Source organism: Rousettus aegyptiacus, unplaced genomic scaffold (genome assembly GCF_014176215.1).
Source record: "Rousettus aegyptiacus isolate mRouAeg1 unplaced genomic scaffold, mRouAeg1.p scaffold_m13_p_2, whole genome shotgun sequence".
In the NCBI taxonomy this organism is placed as follows: domain Eukaryota; kingdom Metazoa; phylum Chordata; class Mammalia; order Chiroptera; family Pteropodidae; genus Rousettus; species Rousettus aegyptiacus.
The window spans coordinates 48263193-48279735 of NW_023416295.1; positions in this window are offsets into that span (position 1 = coordinate 48263193).

Here is a 16543-nt window from a genome sequence, read left to right on the forward strand (position 1 = left end):
GGCCATATAACTAACTAGATTCTTAGGCAAACCAGTTAATCTCTTGGAGTCCAGTCTCCTCATTTATAAAATGAATGGGATTATTACTTTGAATTCTTTTAGTTGCATGTGACAAAAAAACTCAAACTAGTTTAAGAAATGTATTGGCTTCTTTGGACATAAATGGATATAGTAGGTCAAATTATATCATTAAGGTCTCGGACTCTCTTTCCCTCTCTGTTCTGCTGGATTTCTTGTCCTTAGGCTGCCTGTGGGCATTCTCATGTCATGGGGACCTGGCAGCCTCAGGGCTTGCTACTTTAACAAGAAGTACCTATCACAGAAAAGACTCTAAATGGTCCTGTGGGGTCACATATCCATCTCTGTAGCCAAAGGGATGGTGTACTACCATTGATTCTGGATTATGTGCCCACTACTGAGGATGGAAGAAATGGGAGAATATACAGGACGCTCCAGTCTACCACACTGACTGGGAAAGGAGAGGTTCCCTTGAAGTAATGATGCTGAGCATCTTGACATGTTCAAGCAAATATCCAGCAAATCCTCACACCCAAATATCACAAACCGATCATGGCACAATTATTTACAATTGCTGCAGGCAGTCAGAGTTGGCATGGAATGAGTCAGGTTTGCTATTCCTGAACTAAGTTAAGTCCCATTTTGTAAGACTCCAGGATGTGACTGTGTGTAACATGTGGCCCATTAGAAGATTTTTCTACCCTCTGATTGGCATAGCTTGGTCTGAAAAGATAATTTGAACTTCTCACAAGCAATCTTGGGAATTAGAACTGAAAGATACAGAGGGAAATCCCAGTGACCGGTGGGTGCTGTGGTGTTCCATCCTGCAGAAATGAAGTTTGGGTGGGCCTTTTATAAGATAAGTAAGCAGAAGAAGCTGGTTGAGAATGAAAAAAAAAAAAAAAGAATAGAGCAGATGGACAGATAGAAACAAAGACACAGTCAGGCTGAGGGCCAGTGGTCTTAGGAAAGACAGAGAGAGAGTGAGAGAGCCAAAGAGAGAGAGAGGCCAAGTGATAGCTGTGGCTATTTGGGCACATAAGCCATAGACTCTGCCCATGAAACAGCTGCTCTCCTGGAGTTTAACTGTGTCCTTCCCAAGCTTAGGCCTTGCTTTCTATCTTGGCCGATTGTGAGGAAAAGTCAGTTTCCTGTATGTGACCCTAGGGTAGAGGGTCATCAAGGCTCTAGCAATCTTAAGAGGTAAATTAAAGACTTGAGATGAAAGTTGAGGGAGGCAGTGCTATTGGTACAAGACTGAGGCTGAGAAGGCTATAGAGAAGGAGGCTTTGGGGAGGAAGGGAGCTATGTGACCTGGGCAGGGTAGCGATGGAATGAGAAGGAAGAGAGAACTCCCTTCTGTGGCATCAGAGAGGAGAGAAAGAGAGTAAAGAGCTTCTAACATAGGTAGAAAGGACACTGGGAATGTCATATACCAGATGCAGTGACAATGAGATTTTTCTAACATTCTAGGATTAGGTTAAGTTCTACTGTTCTGAAAAGGGCTAGAAAGCGAGCTATGCTAAATCCATGGGAGGACAGAGAAAGCTGGCAGAGTGGCCTGTGGGAGCTAGTTCCCCTGATTCTCAGTCTTCAGGTAGCCAGCTCATCTACAGCCCTGTAACTGTTTGGCCTCTGACAGCCTAACTATCTGAGCTCAGGGGCCCGCTTCATTAGGTGAGTATGTACCTGTCCTAAAGACTTGTTTTGAAGGGCTAAAGACATCCTGAAAAGGGTATTTGGTTTACTATAAAACCCAGAAATAGAGTCTGCCTCTCTGCCCCAGCATTTATGTGTTGGGCTATTAGTTAGGGCTCCTTGGTCGTAGCTGGTGGGAACCACTTCATTTACAATATTTATTCCACATGTATTATTAAGAATCTACTATACTTGGCCCTGGTCTTATAGTGGAAAGCAGAAACAAACAAGAAAACTCGAAATCAGTAAAATCTATAAAGACTAAGTACAGGATATTGCGAGAGAACAGTTGAGGTTAGGGGGTGGGGGACAAGCCTTAGATTGGGTGCTTGGGTGGGCTCTCTTTGAAGCACTGGTATTTAAGTTGAGACCTAAAAGATGAGAAAATATTATTTGGGGGAAGACGATTTCAGGTAATGGAATACTACGAGTAAAGGTTGTAAGGAAAATATATGGTTAGAGCATAATAAGCAAGGACAGCAGGGGCGGAAATGAGGACTGAAAAGGGATCCGGATCATGTGGGGCCATGAAGGCTGCTATGTAACAAATTACCCCAAAACTTCATGGTTTAAAACAGTAAACACTCATTATCCTCATGGTTTCTATGGGTCAAGAATTTTGGAGCAGCTTAACTGGATGGTTCTGGTTAGGAATCTCATGAGAATTTCGATTAAAATGTTGGTCAGTGTTTGATGAGGCCTGGCAGATCAGCTTCTAAGGTGGCTCAGATCCATGGCTGGCAAGAAAAGCTGGTTGATGGTGGGAGGCCTCGGCTCCTTTCAATGTGGGCCTCTTGCATGCTGCTCGAGTACCCTCAAGACTAGGGTGCTGGGGTCCCCCAGAGTGGGCAAGGTATAAGATAACGAGGTAGGGCAGCAACACGTCTTGTGACTTGGTTCTGGAAGTCATGTGCTATATCAGTTAGTTCCACCCCATCCCCTTTGTTAGAAGTGAGCCACTAAGTCCAGCCCACATTTCAGGAGACAGAAATTAGCCTTCACTATGTGAAGGGAAGAGTGTCAAAATTTATGCATCTATTTTAAAATCACCACCAAGGTCATGATAAAAGGCCAATTGCAGCAGAACTGTGGGCTTTGTTATAAGGTTGTGAGGGGTTTGTGGAACCCTAGGGCAAGAAGAAATGGAGCCAAGCCTCTGTCAGGACTGGGTCCACGTGCTGGGATGCTGCCAGAGCATTTCGTTTTTATCTCTGGTCCTTTCTATTGACTTCATTTTCCTTTCTTTCAGATTAGATTTCTTGCTTCTCCTGTCCACCTGTAACATTTACCTCCGAACATCTGTTCTCCTGCTCCTGAGATTGTCTCAATTCCAAATTCCTGGGCCAGAGATTTGGAATGGTCCAACTTTGGTTAGGTGTTCCCTTCAGGTCCAATCAGCTGTGGCTAAGGCAATCACAACTTGTGAGTATAAACTGGAAGGCTAGTGGTCCAACGCTATGGAAGGGGATGCAAAAGTTTCCTGAGAAAGGGAGAGCTGGGCAGTATCTCAGAATGGGCCTACTTCAGCCTTTCTATCTGTCTTGTCAGTCTGTCATTTCTTCCCACACAGCCAGCAGATGTTTTATAGGCAATTTCCATCAATCGGAATCTTTGAAAAGTGGATGAGACTTTGATCACAGGAGTTTTGAAAATATAGTAGGCCTTGCTCATTAAAATGGCTGCAAGAAAAGACTCACAAAGCATTTTATGGGGTGCTTTTGGAGACTTAAATAAAATGGGTTAGTCATAAGTGGAGTTAATCAGTTGAATAAAAATATAAGAGGGCTCCTTCCATGAGCTGGCTAGTGTCTTATTAAAATTAGAACTAGGAGCCAATACTAGTAGCAAAACAAAACATGAACAAAGATCTTGATAGATTTATTAAAGCAGTTTCCAGGGCAACTTACCAGTGAAAGGCAGGAGCTTTTATTTTGGAATAGCTGCTGAAGAAAATGAGGTCACTGAAGACCAAGACTCCGTGCTGTCATTGTGGCCATTTTCAGTCAGGGACTTCCATTCTTCCAGCAGGAAAGTCAGGATGGTGAGCAGTCTCATCGGCTATTCTCACAGTTGCAGGAAGGTAATTTGACAAGATACAGCCTGTGGCATCAAATATCAGAAGCCACTTGACCTCCCCTTGGCCAAGGTACTTTAACAGGGGGAGAAAATGTTTTATTCACTCCCTAGGGGTGATTTTACAGAGCAATTATCACTGGGAAAGGTAACACAGAGGCTGGCAGGATATACTATCATAAAAGCCAGCCTTGCTCAGACTTGCACTAAACCTCTAAAGATGAGAGAAATAACAAGGCAGGAAAGGAGGTTAATGGGAATGAAAGCAAACTTCGAGTCCTTAACACTTTAGCCTGGAGTCAGCTCTGAATGAGAAGTACATGTTCCTGCATAAAAAATGTCTGGGGAAAGTGTATGGCGGCCTAGTTTAAGAGAGAAAAAAGTAGAGACGAAATATTGTTTTCCAGTACTTAAATGTAAGAAATATTTTAATGAGCTTCATCTATAGAAAATACATATTTTCTGAGGAGTGGGTCACAGTCATATATTCTAGTCCGGGGTCATGTTACTGAAAGGAAATATTGGTGGTAGATCTGGGCACAATATTAAAGAAGCTTTGAAGGGAGGATAGAGCTAGATTTGTTTCAGGTGAGCTGAGGGGAGCTGACTTTATTTGAGTCTTTGTGGCCTATTATTGTACTTTCACATAATAAACAAAATCTCAGAAATCTCTTTAATTTCACTTATTGTTTTTCTAATGCCATTCATGAGGCAAGGCAATCCATCTAATTAAGTGTACTTGTATAGGCAGGTGTTCCCATTAGAGAAATAAAAATCAATAGAAGATTGTGTTAATTTTCACAGCCAAGAATATTGGCCCACATTATTGGACTGTTATTATACTTATTTTGCTGTCTGTTTATCTGTTGGTACTTTTTTTTTAATGATACCATTAAGTGTAATTATCAAGTAATCTTCAGGGCATAAAAAGGAGCTTCATTCAACTCTTCAGTAATAACAGTCATTTACTTTACTCTTTAAAATACAATTGGCTAGTTACTTGCAGCTTCCAAAGAGTTCCCCAATTCAGAAAACTGCAAATTATGTAGTAATGATTATTGAGGTGCTATGGTAACTCCAGTCATAATTTCAATGTAATTATGAGCACAAATAACTATGAATTATGTCACATATACAACTTATTTACAAGGAACTCATACAGTTCTTTGTGGTATGAATAATAAAGTGAAACTTAAACTGAATGTTAATTTTAATAAAAATCACTTTCATACCTCATTTTCATTTGAATGGATACCATCTGTTTCAAGGTCCTATCAGGGAGTAAAGTAAAATGAACTGTGAAAATATAATTATTTGTTGTTTTCCACCTTTTGAAATATAATGCTGAAAGACCATAAATGAAGTAAGAAACTTTGATATAGCACTGTTTTCCAGAGGAGGAGGTTATCAAAGACATTAATAGATACTAGTTAAGAATATTAGGAATTTTTTCCCCTAAGTATACGAAGTGAAGAAAGCTCTTGGACTCCAGTTTAAGATTTCAGATTTTTGGTCTTGGTCTAGGTTTAAGATCATCCAGTAGCAAACCCTCAAACTATAGTTTGATTACAAGTAGTTTACTTGGGAGGTGACCCAGGGAACTCTAGTGAGGGAGGGGGGACACGAGGTCTGGAGGGGAAGGGGACTCTGGTGAATCTGGAGATAAGGAAAAAACCCGCAGCAGTATCCCAAGGCAAGGAAGCTGGGGCATTTACCCTCCTCTTCTGGAAATGGCTGCTGAGTGCTTCTGGGCATTTACTCTCCAGGCTTGCTTTAAGAGTGGCGAAGCAGGACAAGCAGGCTGAGAGTGCTTCCTCAAACACAGAATCACATTCTTCAAAGTGTCTGTATGTGGCAGACTTTTTACCAAAGGTTCGGGGTAATCGAGGAGACTTACATCTAAGTGAACATGTTCATTTTAAATGAACAGAACATTTAAACTGAATATTAAACAATGCTATTCATAACGGTCTTTGTTATTCCCTCCTCACAGAGTTTCTCACTAGCCGTTCTTCTCACTATTTGTTACAGGTTGAATTGTGTTCCCACCAAAAAAAGAGATGTTGGAGTCTTAATTCCTAGTACCTCAGAATGTAACCTTATTTGGAAATAATATTTTTATAGAGGAAGTCAAGTTAAAGTGAGGTCACTAGAGTGGGCTCTAATCCAATATGACTGGGGCCTTATAAGAAGGAAACACAGAGAGAGGCACGCATAGAGAGAAGTTGATAAGAAGAGGCATAGGTAGAAGGCCACCTACAAGCCAAGGAGAGAGGCCTGGAACAGGTCCTACCCTCAGAGCTCTCAGAAGAACCACCTGCCAACACCTTGCTTTTGGTCTTCTAGCCTCTAGAACCGTGAGACAATAAATTTGTTATTTAAGCCACTCAGTCTATGGTACTTTGTTATAGCAGTCCCAGGAAACCAATACACCATTGCACCCAGACCACCCCTACACTAAGACCCTTCTCTTCTGTATTCCCACAACCTCACTCTTTTGCGCAATAGAGGAAGATTCACATTTTTTTGTTATTTTATTGTGAAAAGCAACTGAATTATCTTTAACTAACTCTTTTCCATCTAGGTTAATCTGCAAGAATCCTAGTTGTTCATAACGAATCCCATCCATCGGACTGTTTTTTCTAAAACAAAGGAACAGTTCTCTCCAAGTCAACTTCCTGGCCTCCCAGAATAAAGACCATATTTCCTGGCTCTCTAGCACCTGGATTTAGCTACATGACTATGCTCTGGCCAGTGGAATATAAACAGAAGTGTCTTGTGATGGCTTCCAGAAACTCTTCAAGAAAAATGGCAGGAGGTATGAGCCTTTTACCCTTTCCTTTGCCCTATCTTCCATCTTGTTAGTTAGATTATGGACAGTGCCTATGGGAACCAGGAGAAAACCATTCCTTGGAAATGGAGGCCATGCCTTCTAAAACGAGACAGAAAGGCCCTGGATCCCTGAGGACTTTGTGGAACGGAGCCACAATACTAGCCCTAAGTTGCTCATTTTTGGACTTTACATATAAGAAACAAACTTATTTTTAAAGCTGCAATTCCTCCTCACCCCACACCCCCAACAGCTCTACCCAGTCATACCTGATGTATTCCTTTAGCTACAGCTCCATCACAAATTAGAAATTTCCTTTAGTATTTGCTAGCTGAAATTTCCAAGAGAAAGATAAACCTGTCTAGCCCCATTTTTAATTTCTGTAGCAGTGATTTCATTTCCTTTCTGTGTGGAATTGTGGTTGGGAAGTAGCTGTACATCTGGGATTACATTTCCTAGTCTCCCTTGAATATAGGTGAAACTGTGTGTGTCACTTATGAACCAAAGATCTTAAGAACCACCAGTCTTCACTTCTCCATCCTTTCTTTCCCTGTTAGCCAGCTGGAAGAGAATGCTGAAGCCATGGGTACATGGTGGAATAGTTTTATGGAAAAGACTGGGATACCAAGTTACCATCTAGAAAACTGCCTGATAGATATCACATTGAAAAGAAATAAGTATTTTTTTTTGTTAAGCACCTGAAATTTAGAGCAGTTAGCATTACCCTAACATAATGCAAATCTACATATGTGGGTCCCCCTTCCTGACTATGGATTGGCTGCCTGTGGTAGATTTTATAACTATACAATAATATCTGGTTCCTCTCCCTAAAGAAGGATTAGAGTTCCTCACCTTCTTGAGTCCAGGCTTGGTCCTATAACTTGCTTTGGCCAATGAAATGTAAGTAGAAGTGGTATGCTTAATTTCCAGATAGAAGCCTTTAAGAGACAAAGCATGATTCAACATCACTAATAACCAGGAAAAGGCAAATCAAAACCGCAATGAGATATCACCTCACACCTGTTAGAATGGCTACCATCAAAAAGACAGGAAATAAGATGTAGAGAAAAGGGAACCCTGTGCACTGTTAGTAGGAATGTAAATTGGTGCAGCCACTGTAAAATACAGTATGGAGCTTCCTCAAAAATCAGTAATGGAACTTCCATATGATCCACCAATTCCCCTTCTGGGTAATGATTCAAAGAAAAATTAAAACACTAAATTGAAAAGATATACACACTCCCATGTTCACTGCAGTACTTTTCACAACAGCCAAGACAGGGAAACAACCCAAGTGTCCATTGATGAATGAATGGGTAAAAAAAAAAATGTAATAAATATATCATATGTATACAAACACACGTACATTTATTTACACCACAATGGAATATTATTCAGCTGTCGAAAAGAAGGAAATCTGGCCATTTGCCACAACATAAATGGGTTGTGAGGGCATTATACTAGGCGAAATAAATCAGACAGAGAAAGACAAACTATGATCTCACTTATATGTGGAATCTAAGAACAAAAACAAAACAAAAAACCCCAGTTTGTAGATAGAGAGAACAGATTGGTGACTGCCACAGTTGGGAGGTGGGAGTAGGCAAAATGGGTAAAATGGATCAAAAAGTACACACTTCCAATTATAAAATAAATAAGTCATGGGGATTTAATGTGTAGTATGGTAACTATAGCTAACATACTGTATTGCATATTCAAAAGTTGCCAAGAGAGTAGATCTTAAAAATTCTCATTACAAGAAAAAAACATATAAATATGTAAGGTGATGAATGTTAACTAGACTTGCAGTGTTGATCATTTCACAATATACAAATATCATAGAATCATTATGTTGTACACCTGAAACTAATATAACGTTCTGTCAGTTATATCTCATTTAAAAACTCAACTCGGACTGGCTAAAATATTCCTTATACCTAGACCCCTGTGGGCTCTAGAAGTCTTTTCCAAGACCAGAATGCACACATGATGGTATAAAATAAAAAATAGATTACAGGACAGGTGGTCCCTGCCTAGAATGAATCTTACCACTGTATTTCTGCTGGCTAGTGCCACTGTATTGAATAACGATCTTCTAGATGTCAGACCTCTCTCTGTCTGGAGGACCAATGAGTTCCAACTTGCCTCATCAAGCGCCTCAGATTCTAGCCTTTTGGCTTGTTGCTGATCACAGGTAGCTGAAAGCCCCAGCCAGCCTTCTGCTTCTCTGGTTCCGGACTCCTGCCCCGAGTCTAAGAGCCACAGCGTCTCTTTTGTCTGTGCCAGCTCTTGGGGCTCCCTGGTGCTCCTGGGCCCCTTTCCAGTAGCTTGGATCAGCTTCTGCCTCTAACATAATGTGAAGGACAGCCTCAAGGAGCTAAAACATCATTTACACCCCTCGTTTGGCAAGCAAAGCACGGTAAATATGAAATGTCAAACCTGGGCTGGCCATAGGCGCTGGCTGAATGTGAGCCGGTTTTTTTTTTTTGCCCACTAGATGGCATCCATAGAGCCTGATGAGAGAATAAAAGCTTTCTGTTAAAAAAGCACAAAGGGAGCATTCTTTTGGTTTTTTTCCCCCCTTCATATTTATTCCACCCACCACCATCACCACTCCCACCACCTCCGACCCTGAAAATAACAGTAAAACAAGGTACCTTTCTGCTTCTCTCTCCTGGGAGAATTACTGCTTCTCTCAGACTCCCCTGACTAGAGTAAGGCGAGAAGACTCTTCCTTTATCTTAAGTCTAAAATAATTAATTGCCCAGCCAATTTCATTTGCTATTCTATTAGGTTGTAATTGGAGCCCAGTGAGTACCAGTAACCCTCATCCGATTCCTTTCCTTGCTTTCAGCTGATTTTCTCCAAGGCCCACAGCTAAGGTTAGCCACAGGTGTCATTCTCTTTTCTTCCCTCCCTTCTACTCCATTGGCCTTACCTCTCCAGGTGTTTTCTCTTTTAGGAAAGGGTGGGGCAACTTGCCTCCTATCAGGAGAAAATAAGATCCTTGGTGCTTACTCTGGCATTATTGTAAATTCACTGTTCGGTTTTGAACAACTCTAACTCAGTGGAAGTAAAACATGAACTTGTTTTGTCTTCTAGTCTCTGGTCCTGATTGTTGAACCACTCTTTCTCACTGTGTAGGGGACCCCTTACAGAAAGCTTAGATTCCATAACTTCCTTTTCACTTTTAATTATTAAAAGATGGGCCAGCTTTTCAAAGCTGTCCATTTTCCAATCTTACTAGGCTTGTGATTCAAGGGACAGGAGGCCGAGGGACAGGGCCATGAACTGCTTGTTTCTCTTCCTCCCATGCTTAGCTCAGAGCAGAGGGGGCTTTTATCTCCTCTGGGATGCCTCCTCCCCTTCAATGTCCAGGCTCCAGCTGCTCCAGGATGTTGAGCCCCTACTCACATCCCTGACAAATCCTTTCTCTCATCTCTGGGAAGGTGGTAGGGTTGGAGGGTTGGTCTGAGGCCACGGCTAGTGTTTGAAAGGCCTGTTCTCCACTTCCCAGTAAGCTGTGAGCAAGGTGAGTGACCCAATGGTTGTCAGTTCTCTTTAGAACATAAGGTGCCTACCGCTTTTGTTTTTCTAATGGGATCATAAGCACCAATTTTGGGGCAAACAAAATCTCCACTCAGTAACATGCTACAGAGTACAAAACTATCCCTCACATCCTCTTCCCTTCCGCTCACCCCAAATATGCTTTGAGAATTAGAAACACCACAGACCCTGAAACAGCTCATCGAGCCACATCCTCCTGCCATTTGGTTTGCCTGTTGTTCCTCGGTCCACGCCTGCTGCAGTGACCCGGGTAGTGCCATGATGGCCAAGTCATCCTGGCATTGGAGCAGAAGCATCTGCAGCCCTGGCAGCAGGATGGCTTCGTCCTTTCCACTCTTTTGTCTTCCCTTGAGGCTTTGAAATGTACTTATGGGTGGGAAAACAATACCCTCAAAAGTTAACTGCTTTGAATCCATCGTCACTAGAGTCTTTGTTCTAGCCAAACTTACTCCTATAACGAGATCCAGGCAGAAGGCATGGTCCTTCCACAGAGCCATTGAGCTCTCTTCCCCAACCACCCCCATGTGAATTCCACTGTTATGTAGCCAAAAGCCATGCCAGCCTGTGCTCTAAATTTCTCACAGTTTTTAGTGAAGTGACTCCTCTTCTTACCACCCCGTCTTCACAGTTTTCTGGTACTAGTTTTTAAGAACAACCCACGGTCTCTCTTTTCAAAAACTAATTTTAATAAGGCATTCCCTGCTGAACTTAGCAGATTCCTGTTCACACCAACTCATTGTCCTTTGACCATCAACTGTCTCTTTTCCTTAGATGAGGTTTTTTCAGGATATCTTTGCTCCTATGCACATTTAACTCACGGTGGATCCTACCTGTAGGCCACCTAAAGATGTCCGTCCTTATCCCTGGAACCTATGACTATGTTACATGGTAACAGGGAGTTTGCAGATGTGATTAAGTTATGGATCTTGAGATGGTAAGATTATTTAGGGGGGCCCAATGTAATCACAAATGCCCTTATAATAGAAAGAAGGAGGCAGGTGAGTCAAAGATGGAGATGTGAAGTAGAGCCATGAGCCAAGGAATTCAGACAGCTCTAGAAACTAGAAAGGACAAGGGACCAGAGTTTCCTCTAGACCCTCCAGAAGATATGCAGCTCTATCTCCAGAACTGTAAGAAAATAAATCTATGTTGTCACTAAATTTGTGCTGTTACAGTAGCAACAGGAAACTAATACAGCCCTGCAACAGGCTCGGCCATTATTAAAGAATTTTGGGGTAACCATAGTCTAGACTTTCAAGATGGGACCCCTGTTCTATCTGTTGTGTCAAGGCTAAGGTTGCTTAGACTTCTCACATGTTGCTTTGCTCATGGAACCCTTACTGTCTAGGGCTTCATCACCTCACCTCAGGAATCTCATCAGCTAGTCCCGGGTCCACCCCTGTGGCCCAGGGTATGGAATAGCCTGATGGGCCACAACTGAATCAGATGACCATCTCTGAAATCAGAGGGTGTGTTCATTCCTCCAGATTACATTGGCAAGAATGAAGAAAAGATATTTTATTCAAGGAAAATTCGAGTAATGTGATCAGAAGAAGAGAAAATAGATGCTAGGCAGGCATAAAATACAGATGCCCTTTATAGAGACTGAGGCAATCAGAAGGAACAGTTTTGAATGGTTTTACTGGAATATTAAAGCAACCTTGTAATACAAAAAATTCCATTCTTCAGCCCAAAATAGAGTGATAGCCTCTTTATTAAATTGCTTTACATCATTTGGTTAGATTAAAGGATTTTAAGATCTTGCAGGTAAATTCAAAGCATGTATCTGGTTTCCTTTATCTATAAGAGATAACAGAATTCCCATAATGCCTAGGAGTAGGGCTCCTTGATGTAACTGGAGCATTTCCCATTTAACAGTCTGACGTATCTAATAGTTAGCTTTTCCAGCTTCAAGGCAGCAAATCACTTGAATCACTGTGCTTTCAAAGCAGCCTCACAAATGATGCCTAGGAAGCAAAGTTAGAGAGACAGTTCTCAAAGAGGGGCTATTAATAAACTTTAATAAAGAAAAGTTCAAATGCAGGCAGATCAAGGAAAAAGAAAATTACCCAAATGGAAGGTCTGAGATGTAAGAAGTAATTATGTACAAATGAAGTAGCAAATATGTAGGCATATCTAAGCGAAAATCAATTGAATAAAACTATTAAGAATGTACAAATTATAGGGTTAAAAAAGAGAGACCTAAAATACTGGGTAACAATGGCATATATATTAGGAAGAGGATAATGAAAGTAAAAGTATTCTAAAGTTCTCATATGATTAATGAGGAGAGTAAAATTATTAATTTTAAAATGGTATTCATGCTAATATATTTAGAATAAGCATTGAAAAACAGAGAAAATATAACCTACGAACAGTTGTACTCTCATAAGTTAACACTGAAGAAAAACAGAAACAAAAAACAAACCTCAATTAGTTCAAATCTTTTGCAAGAAAGGAGAAAACAAAAAGGTGGAACAAATAGCCCAAAATAAGATGGCAGAATTAAATCCAAATATGTCAGTAATCACAATGAATGAAATCTTTCAGTTAAAAGACAGAGGTGGTCAGATGAAAAAGATGATGAAATCCAGCTATTCATAAGAGACATGCTTAAAACATAAGGGTTCAGAAATATTATAATTCAAAGAGGAGAAAATATGTATTAGGCAAAAATTAAAGAACTGTGGCATAGCTATATTAATATCAGGCAAATATATAAGAAGGCAAAAAAGTGGGTCACAATATAACAATAAAAGTTGTAAATCATCAGAAAAGTATGGTAATTATAAACTTGTTTATACCTAATAACAAGGCAAAAATTAAACTACAAATAAAAATCAACAAATCTATCATATTTAGAATTGAATGATAACAAAATATTTGTGTGTTAAAAGTTGTAGTATATAGCCAAAAGAATGCTTGTAGGGAAATATATACCATTAAGTGCTTCCATTAGAAAAAAAAATCTCAAAATTAATGATCTAGGCATAGGACTTAAAAAGTTAGGGAAAAAAAACAACAAATAAGACTAAAAACAAGCAGAAGAAAGGAAATAATAAATATAGAAACAGAAATTAATGATGTTAAAAAGCAACCATACAATTATAAGTATTGACTAAGCTAAACATTTTCTGAATAGCTCAATGAAACTGATAAACTCTAAGATTAATCAATAAAAAGAGAACACACAAACAACCACTATGAGGAACAAAAATGGAGAATGTAACTACAAATATCACAGATTTTTAAAAATTAGAGAATATTATGGATAAATTTATGTTAATAAACCCGAACATTTAAAAATATGTATAAATTCCTAGAAAAACATAACTTTTAAAAACAGGCTCAAAAAGATGGAAAACTTAAATAGTTTATAGGAACCACCACATTAATTAAACATTTGCATTTATTATAGAAACTCTTAGCAAGCTAGGAATAAAAACAAACATCTTTAACCCAAAAAAGGGCATCTACAAAAAACACTAAAGGAAAGATAAAACTAAATGGTGACTGGAAAACATTCTCTTTAATATCGGGAATAATGCAAGGATGCATGCTACCAAAACTTAACTTCTGCATTGCACTGGATATCCTGGCCAGTGCAGTATAGCAAGAAAAAGAGAAAAGGGTATAAGGATCAGAAAGGAATAAATGAAGCTCTCATTATCCATAGATGATATATTTCTCTATTTGGAAAACACTAAAAAAAGGCAGAATAATTTGAGTTTTAGCAAGTTTTCAAGTCATTACCCAGAGGGCAATTAATGTCTATACATCAGCAAGTTGGAAAATGTAATTTTAAAAAATTGCTATTTATAATAACAACAATATAAAGTACCTAGGAATAAATCTATCAAAAGTTATATATGTCCATTATGAAACTTTATTAACAGATATCACCTACTTAAATATGAACTTATGTTTCAAAAAGACCATTAATCAAATAAAAAGCCAAGCCCTAAATTAGGAAAAGATATTTGCTAAACGTATCATCAAGAAGAATTAGTGTTTGGAATATGTGAAGAACTTCTCAATATAATAAGAAAAAGACAAACAACTAAAAATTAGACAAAGAGTATGATTTAGACATTTCATAGAAGAGAGAACACAAATGTTTCATAAAAATAAGAAAAGATGCCTCATTTGTAATCAAGGAAAGACATTAAACCACAATGAGATATTAATTCATACTCATCAGATTGGCAACAATTTTAGGCCAAGTGACGGCTAGGTTATGGAACAACATGCACTGCTGTTTGAAGTACAACTTGGTATGATCACTCTGCTTTACTCCATAAAGCTCAACAAGTATTCTATGTCCCAGTAATTTCACTTATTAGTATAAACCTTAGAAAAATTTTTTACATTGTGTACCAGGAAACACGTACAAGAATGCTCATAGCAACATTTTCCCTAAAGGCAAAAACTGTGAAAAACTCATATATAAATCCTCAATAGAATGGATAAACCAACTGAATACATTCATATAATGAAATAGCATTACATCCATAAAAATAAATGAATTGCAGCTGGAACCATCATCAACCAGGAATTTCAAAAATATGAAGTTACCACATAAAGCTGTGCTTACAGTTTGCGGCAATGAGTTCGGTAGGCACTAAAATCTATTACATGCTCCAAAGCCAAAGTGTACACATTGGCACAAGGATGCCTGTCCCTGAAGGAAGGGATGTCTTTTTAATTTTTTAAACTGCCAAAAGGCTCTCTATAGGTTAGTTCTGGCCCTTCAAAATCATAAAGTTGAATAGAAATACAAGTTGCAAAAGTATATATATATATATATCCTGTATTATTCCATTTATATAAAGTACAAAAAAGGTAAAACTAAACAATAATGATTCATATATACATGATAAAACTATAATATAGAAAAACAAAACAGTGACTAATGCAAAATTCAGAATAGTGATCATTGCTTGAGACATCCATTAGGAAGGGTTCACGGGTTAGAAAGCTTTAAGGTACTGATAACGTTCTATTTCTTTGACTGAATGGTGTGTACTCAAGTATTATATTATTGTTATTCTTTATCCTATGTATGCATGTTAAAAAAAACTATGTAATGTACATAGTTGATTTTTAAAATAAAAGGGACTCCACCCAAGAGTACTCCCTGGAAGAGAAGGGATCCCAACATAAGGTTTGGACAGGGTAGATTGCCCAGGGCCTAGGGCTGAGGGTCTGGGCCCTAAGCGTTCACAGGAAGAGACCTTGACTACCTTGTGTGTGATGAGGTGGGAAGACTCCAGTGGAATCCTTCAAAAGTGCTTCATGAGAAAGCAAATTAAAACCATAGCAAGGTACCACCATTAGAATAAAACCGTATGTCTATACAAAAACTTGTACACAAATGTTCATAGTAGTATTATTTACAATAGCTGAAAAGTGTAAACAATCCCAATGTCTGTTAACTGATGAATGGATAAAATGTGGTATATTCATATATTGAAATATTCATCAGCTATAAAGGGAATGAAGTTTTGATAGATGGTACAGCATGGATGAGCCTTGAAAATGTGCTAAGTGGAAGAAGTCAGTCTCGAAAGACCATATATTATGTGATTCTATTCATATAAAGTGTCTAGAAAAGGCAAATCTGTAGACGGTAAGTAGATTAGTGGTTTCTAAGGTCTAGAGGGGGTATGTGTGCAGGAATAAAGAATGACTGCTACTGGGTACAAGGTTTTTTTGGGGTGATGCAAATGTTCTACAATTGATTGTGGTAATAGATGTACAGCTCTGTGAATATGCTACAAGCCAGGGAATTGTACACTTTAAATGGGTGAATTATACAGTGTGTGAATTATATCTCAATAAAACTGTAACAAAAAGAAATAGTGGCTAAATTTTTTAAAATGACAATACTAGTGTTACCAAGAATACAAAGCAACTGGAAAATCTGTACGTTGCTGGTGAGAATGCAAAATGGTACAGCCACTTTGGAAAAGTTTCTTATAATCATACTCTATGTAATCTAGGCATCCAATACTTAGATATTTACCAAAGTTAAATGAAAACCTATGTTCACACAAAAATAAACACACTAATGTCTATAGTGACTTCATTTTACTTGCCAAAAACTGCAAATAACCCAAATTTTCCTCTACTAGAGAATGGATAAACAAATAGTGGTACATCCATACAAATGGAATACTTTGCAGCAAATCAAGTAACAAACAACTTATACAGACAATAACATGGATGAATTGCAAATGCATTGTATTAAGTGAAAGAAGCCAGATTCAAAAGGCTGCATATTACATGATTCCATTAACATAATAGGAAAGGCAAACCTTTAGGGACAGAAAACAAGTCAGAGGTTGCCAGAAATTG